Source organism: Meles meles, chromosome 4 (genome assembly GCF_922984935.1).
Source record: "Meles meles chromosome 4, mMelMel3.1 paternal haplotype, whole genome shotgun sequence".
Classification (NCBI taxonomy): Eukaryota; Metazoa; Chordata; class Mammalia; order Carnivora; family Mustelidae; genus Meles; species Meles meles.
This window is the reverse complement of record NC_060069.1, coordinates 113,098,763-113,105,722: the sequence shown is the minus strand read 5'-3', so window position 1 is coordinate 113,105,722 and position 6,960 is coordinate 113,098,763. Positions and strand designations below refer to the sequence as shown.

At 35.0% G+C, this 6,960-nt stretch overlaps 1 long non-coding RNA gene across 1 annotated transcript; it reads left to right on the top strand.

The window, feature by feature from the left end:
- The first annotated feature begins 432 nt into the window (after positions 1-432).
- LOC123939665 lies at positions 433-2,378 on the top strand. Its single transcript, XR_006817949.1, has 3 exons — positions 433-544; positions 1,650-1,689; positions 2,323-2,378. It is a non-coding gene; the product is annotated as an uncharacterized LOC123939665 (long non-coding RNA).
- The last annotated feature ends 4,582 nt before the right edge of the window (positions 2,379-6,960 follow it).

Here is a 6,960-nt window from a genome sequence, read left to right as displayed (position 1 = left end):
TACAGATTAAATAGTGATTGAATTGGCCAGAAAAAGACCGTGAGAAATGAACGTACTGTAATGAACGTACTGTAGCTTGTTTCTGTTGGTCCTTTCTTTTGATTTTTGACACGGTAAGGCTCTTGTGGCAAGTCTAGTATCTTTGACTAACTTCTGCCAGAAGAGGGCATTGACTTTTGGAGGGTAGCATGAGAAAGTGGCAGATGAATGACTAAAAGAATATATCAAGGTCATTCAGGGAGGTGATTTGTGACCATGTGATAAAATGTACAAATGTTAATTGTTCTTCCTCTTCTCACGCACGATTGACTTGTTGTCCTACCCAGCCTGTGTGTGCCTGCCGAGAGCACGTGACAGATGTTACAAATAAGAGGAATGAGAGGGTGTAGTATGAGAACAAAGGCACTGGGAGTGGGCGAGTGAAAGATCAGGGGAAGAGCAACCAACAAGCCTGGGCAGAGAAAAGAAGCAATATTCAGGCTAGAAGGACAGACAACCAGGGCCTGAGAATATCACAAAGCCCCGAAGGCAAGGCCATGACTCGGTATGGGATTTCCCTGTCTTCCATCTTGCACATGAAGAAATCATCTCACATCTTCTGAAGATTCTGGTGTCTAACCTGGAATTCCATTCGGGAAGGAAAAAGCCAGAGTTTCTTCTTCACCCTCTAAGTGATTTGTTCATGGCATGAACATTGTTCATGTTCACTGAAGCAACTTGTCGGGTTTGGCATAGATTACAAGGGTCACACAGGGAGACAGAATTCCTAGGATCCAGCCATGGTGCACTAAAAATTTAGGTATCTAGCAGATGAAGAATCTGCAAAGAATACTTAATAGGAGAGAACACTGTGAGATGAGGATTGGAGATAAATCAGGAAAGGGTGGCTTCACAAAAGAGTTTTATGGATTGAATTGTAGGCTAACAGGGAAAATAGAATAATGTGTGTGGAGAGATGTACCTACTGGATTTGCAAACATGGAGCAGCTTTATTAGCATGATATGGAAGGAAGCCAGATTAGGACAGAATTTTCATTAATTAATTCTTCTTATTTTATTTTATTTTTTTTTTCATTAAATAATTCTTGATGTCTGCAAAAACTTTTTTGAGTACTTAGTATGCACTGGACATTATCTTGGGTGTTGGGGATTCATTAGTGAAAAAACAGACATGAGTGTCATTTTATGATGTTCTGGGGCAAGAAGGAATAGAAGATAACAATTTACAAAGACAGAAATGATTTTGGAATGTTGGAGGGAGAGAAAAGAAGTAATTTCATCTGAGGCATAGTGACTGACCAAAACGGAAACATTAAGAGAGAATATGAGACAATGAAGGGCCAGATCACAAAGGGCATTATAGACTACATGGGAAGGGATTAAAATTTCCACCTGCAATGGGAAGACTTTAGAGAGGTTTTGTATGGGTTGTAATGTTATTTGATTTTGTTTTAAAGAGTGTGTAGAGGTGCAGAGACCAAAAATGTAGACAGCTTCTTAAGATAAGGTACTAGATAGAGTAGTAACTAACACTTATTTAGTGCTTGCCAGGTGCCTGGCAGCATTTTAAGTGTTTTGCCTGCCACTAATTTATTGTTTATAATAACCTAATGATGTAGGAGCTATTATTAACCTTACTTTTCTTACAGATTAGGGAACTGAAGCATGGAGAGACGACCCAGAATAAAAGTAAAGTGTTTTTGATTTGTTTTTAATTGCTTGATTGTTTTTTTTTGACAGGATAAGGGTAGAGTTTCTATTTTAATTTTTAAATCAAAATATTTATATTTAGTTAATGTATTTATTGAGGTATATGTCTTTGAACATAAATTATTTTATTTTTTAAAGGTTTTATTTATTTACATAAATTATTTTTAAAAAGGTCTAGAGAGGAAGAGAAACCATGAAAGACTCTGGACTCCAGGAAACAAACTGAGGATTTCAGAAGGGGAGGATGGGGTAACAGGGTGGTGGGTATTAAGGAGGGCATGTAATCAGCACTGAGTATAATATGCAACTAATCATTGAACACTACATCAAAAACTAATGATGTATTATATGTTGGCTAATTGAACTTAATAAAACAAAACAAAAAAATAAAAAAAGTCTTAGAAAGTTTAATTATACTATTATTATTATTATTCATTTTTTAATTGAAGTATAGATAATATACAATGTTAAATTAGTTCAGGGATACTACAAAGTTATTTGACAATTCTATACATTAAGCTATGTTGTATAATTACCGTTTGTCACCGTACAATGTTATTACAGTATTATTGACTATAGTCTCCATGTTGTACTTTCCATCCCTGTGTGCAGGGGGATGGCAGAGAGAAAGAAGGACAAAGAGACTCTCAAGCAGACTCCACACTGAGCACAGAACCTAACAGGGGGATCTATCATACCACCCTGGGATCATGATCTGAGCCAAAATCAAGAGTCAGACGCTTAATCAACTGAGCAACCCAGGCACCCCTGTATGGTTCTGTTTCTGTTCTTTTGTTTGTTTTATTTTTTAGATCCCACATATAGGTGAAGCCATATGATATTTGTTTTTCTCTGTCTTATTTCAGTTGGCATAATATCCTCTGAGTTCCTCCATGTTGTCACAAATGGTAAGATATTCTTTTTTATGGCTGAGTAATATTCTATTACCTATATATCTATATATCTATATCTATATATCTCCATATATATATTCCATAATATATAATTTTTTTGGGGAGAGAATCAATATTTTAACATTACTGAGTGTTGGAATCTGTAAACAGGGCACAACTCCATTTATTTAGGTCTTTTTTTTTTTTTTTTGGTCTCTCAGTGGTATCTTGTAGTTTTCTGTGAATAGATTTCACACATATTTTGTAAAATTTACCTCCAAGTATCTCAAGGCTTTTAATTCTATTTGTACATTGTACTGTTTTTATAACTTCAGGTTCTCATTGTCCATTGTTAGGATACAGAAGCAGGACTTTTTTTTTTTTTAAAGATTTTATTTATTTATTTGACAGAGAGAGAGAGCACAAGCAGTGGGAGTAGCAGGCAGAAGGAGAAGCAGGCTCCCCACTGAGCAGGGAGCCCGATGTGGGGCTTGATTCTGGGACTCTGGGATCAAGACCTGAGCCAAAGGCAGATGCTTACGCACTGAGCCACCCAGGTGCCCCCCCCTTTCATAGTGAAAACTGTATTTTTACTGCCTTTTATATTCAACAATGATTACTTAAACTTAAAAAAAAAAGCCTTTATTAACTAAAGGTTACTGAAAAGACAAACCTCTCCAGCCCACTTCATATTCTCTTTCAACCATTTCAGGGCAGAACAATGTTCCAAACTGTAAACCTGTTCCTTATTAACATTGGCAGTCATATGCTTAATGAAGAGCTTTGGATCTGATATACAAGCAGCCATAATTAAACTTTCCACTGCAGTTTGGTAATCATCCTTACTCCGAGATTTGTTTTCTTCACATTTTTTCAAAACTATCTGCAGTATCTGTATATTTATCTGTCATCTATCTATATCCATTATCTATGTATCTATCTATCATCTATCACAATATTTCTATATCTATATATATATATATATCACATCTTCTTTATCCATTCATCTGTTGATGGACACTTGGGTTGTCTTCATATCTTTGCTTCTGTAAATTATGCTGAAATAAACATATGGTTGGATATATCTTTTTCAGTTAGTATTTTCATTTTCTTTGGGTAAATACCCAGTAGTAGAATTACTGGGTCATATGGTATTCTGTTTTTAATTTTTTGAGAAATGTCCATATTATTTATCACAGTGGTTGCACTAATTTACATTCCTACCACCTGGACATGAGGGTTACCTTTTCTCCACATCCTTGTCAATGCTTGTTATTTCTTGTCTTTTTGTTGTTAGCCATTCTGACAGGCGTGAGGTAATATCTCATTGTGGTTTTGATTTGCATTTTCCTGGTCATTAGTGATGTTGAGCATCTCTTTATGTCTGGTGGTCATCTGTATGTCTTCTTTGGAAAAATGTCTATTCAGGTCCTCTGCCTATTTTTAAATTGGAATTTATCTTGTTTTTTTTGAGTTGTATGAATTCTTATATATTTTAGATATTAACCCCTTATTATATATATTATTGCAAAAACCTCCCATTCATTTGTTTTGTTCACTTCATTGTGCAAAAGTATTTTATTTTGGTGAAGTCCCAATCATTTATTTTTGCTTTTGTTTTCCTCACCTGAGGAGACATATCTATAAATATGCTGCTAAAGCTGATGTTCAAGTGGTTACTGCCTATTTTTTTAAAGGAGTTTTATGGTTTCATGTCTCACATTTAGGTCTCTAATCCATTTTGAGTTTGTTTTTGTTTATGGTGTGAGAAAGCAATCCAGTTTTATTCTTTGGCATGCAGATGTCCAGTTCCCCAACCCAATTTAATTGAGGATACTTTTTCCCATCTTATATTTTTGCCTCCTTTGTCATAGATGAATTGATTATTTGTCATAGATGAATTGATTAATTGATTATATTGATTATAATAATCAATTAATTGATTATATTGATTATGAAATGATTATATTATATATTATATGAATTGATTATATGTGGGCTTATTTCTTGGCTGTCTATCTTGTTTTATTGATTTATGTGTCTACTTTTTTGCCACATACTATGCTGTTTTGATTAGTATAATTTTATAGTATATTGAATCTGGGATTGTGATACCTCCAGCTTTGTTCTTCTTTCTCAATATTGCTTTGGCTATTTAGGGTCTTTGTGGTTCCTTAAAAATTTTAGAATTATTTGTTCTAGTTCTCTGAAAAATACTTTGGTATTTTTATAGGAATTGCTTTAAATCTATAGATTGCTTTGGGTAATATGGACATTTTGACAATATTCCTCTAATCCACAAACATGGTTTATCTTTTCATTTTTTTGTATCATCTTCAATTTCCTTCATCAAGGTTTACAGTTTATAGAGCACAAGTCTTTCATCTCTCTGGTTAAATTTATTCTTAGGTATTTTATTCTTTTTGGCACAGTTGTAAATACGATTGTTTTCTTAGTTTGATCTGCTAGTTCATTATTAGTGTAAAGAAACATGACAGACTTCTGTATGTTTATTTTGTATCCTGTGACTTTACTGAACTCATTTATCAGTTTTAGTAGTTTTTTGGTGAGGTATTTAGGGTTTTCTATATAGTGTCATGTCATCTGCAAGTAGTGAAAGTTTTACTTCTTCTTTACCAGTTTGGATGTTTTTCTTTCTTTTAAATGATGTTTATTTTGTATCCTGTGACTTTACTGAACTCATTTATCAGTTTTAGTAGTTTTTTGGTGAGGTATTTAGGGTTTTCTATATAGTGTCATGTCATCTGCAAGTAGTGAAAGTTTTACTTCTTCTTTACCAGTTTGGATGTTTTTCTTTCTTTTTTTCTTTATTAATTATTTTTATTAACATATAATGTATTGTTTATCCGAGGGGTACAAATCTGTGAATCATCAGGGTTACACAATTCACAACACTCACCATTCACATACCCTTGCCAAAGTCCGTAACTCAACCACTCTCTCCATACTTCCCCTCCCTCCAGCAACCCTCAGTTTGTTTTGTGAGATTAAGTCTCTTATGGTTTGTCTCCCTCCTAATCCCATCTTGTTTCATTTTTTCCTTCCCTACCTCCCAAAACCCCCACTCTGCCTCTCCACTTCCTCATATCAGGGAGATCATATGATAATTGTACTTCTCTGATTATTTTGCTCAGCATAATATCTTCTATTTCCATCTTTGTTGTCACAAATGGCAAGATTTCATTTCTTTTAATGGCTGCATAGCATTCCGTTGTATATATATATACACTATCTCTTCTTTTTTAAAAAATTTTTTATTTATTTCTTATTTTTTATCAACATATAATGTATTTTTATCCCCAGGGGACACTACTTCTTCTTTATCCATTCATCTGTTGATGAACATCTAGGTTCTTTCCATAGTTTGGTTATTGTGGACATTGCTGTTATAAACGTTTGGGTGCACGTGCCCCTTCGGATCACTACATTTGTATCTTTAGGGCAAATACCCAGTAGTGCAATTGCTGGGTTGTAGGGTAGCTCTATTTTCAACTTTTTGAGGAAGCTCCATGCTGTTTTCCAGAGTGGCTGCACCAGCTTGTATTTCCACCAACAGCGTAGAAGGGTTCCCCTTTCTCTGCATCCTTGCCAGCTTCTGTCATTTCCTGACGTGTTAATTTTAGCCATTCTGACTGGCGTGAAGTGGTATCTCATTGTGGTTTTGATTTGTATTTCCCTGATGCCAAGTGATGTGGATCACTTTTTCATGTGTCTGTTGGCCATCTGGATGCCTTCTTCTCAGAAATGTCTGTTCATGTCCTCTCCCCATTTCTTCATTGGATTATTTGTTCTTTGGGTACTGAGTTTGATAAGTTCTTTATAGATTTTGGATACTAGCCCTTTATCTGATATGTCATTTGCAAATATCTTCTCCCATTCTCTCAGTTGTCTTTTGGTTTTGTTGACTGTTTCCTTTGCTGTGCAAAAGCTTTTGATCTTGATGAAATCCCAATAGTTCATTTTTGCCCTTGCTTCCCTTGCCTTTGGCAATGTTTCTAGGAAGAGGTTGCTGTGGCTGAGGTCAAAGAGGTTGCTGCCTATGTTTTCCTCAAGGATTTTGATGGATTCCTTTCTCACATTGAGGTCCTTCATCCATTTTTGAGTCTATTTTCGTGTGTGGTGTAAGGAAATGGTCCAATTTCATTTTTCTGCATGTGGCTGTCCAATTTTCCCAACACCATTTGTTGACAAGACTGTCTTTTTTCCATTGGACATTCTTTTCTGTTTTGCTGAAGATTAGTTGACTGTAGATATGAGGGTCTATTTCTGGGCTTTCTATTTTGTTCCATTGATCTATGTTCTGTTTTTGTGCCAGTACCATACTGTCTTGATGATG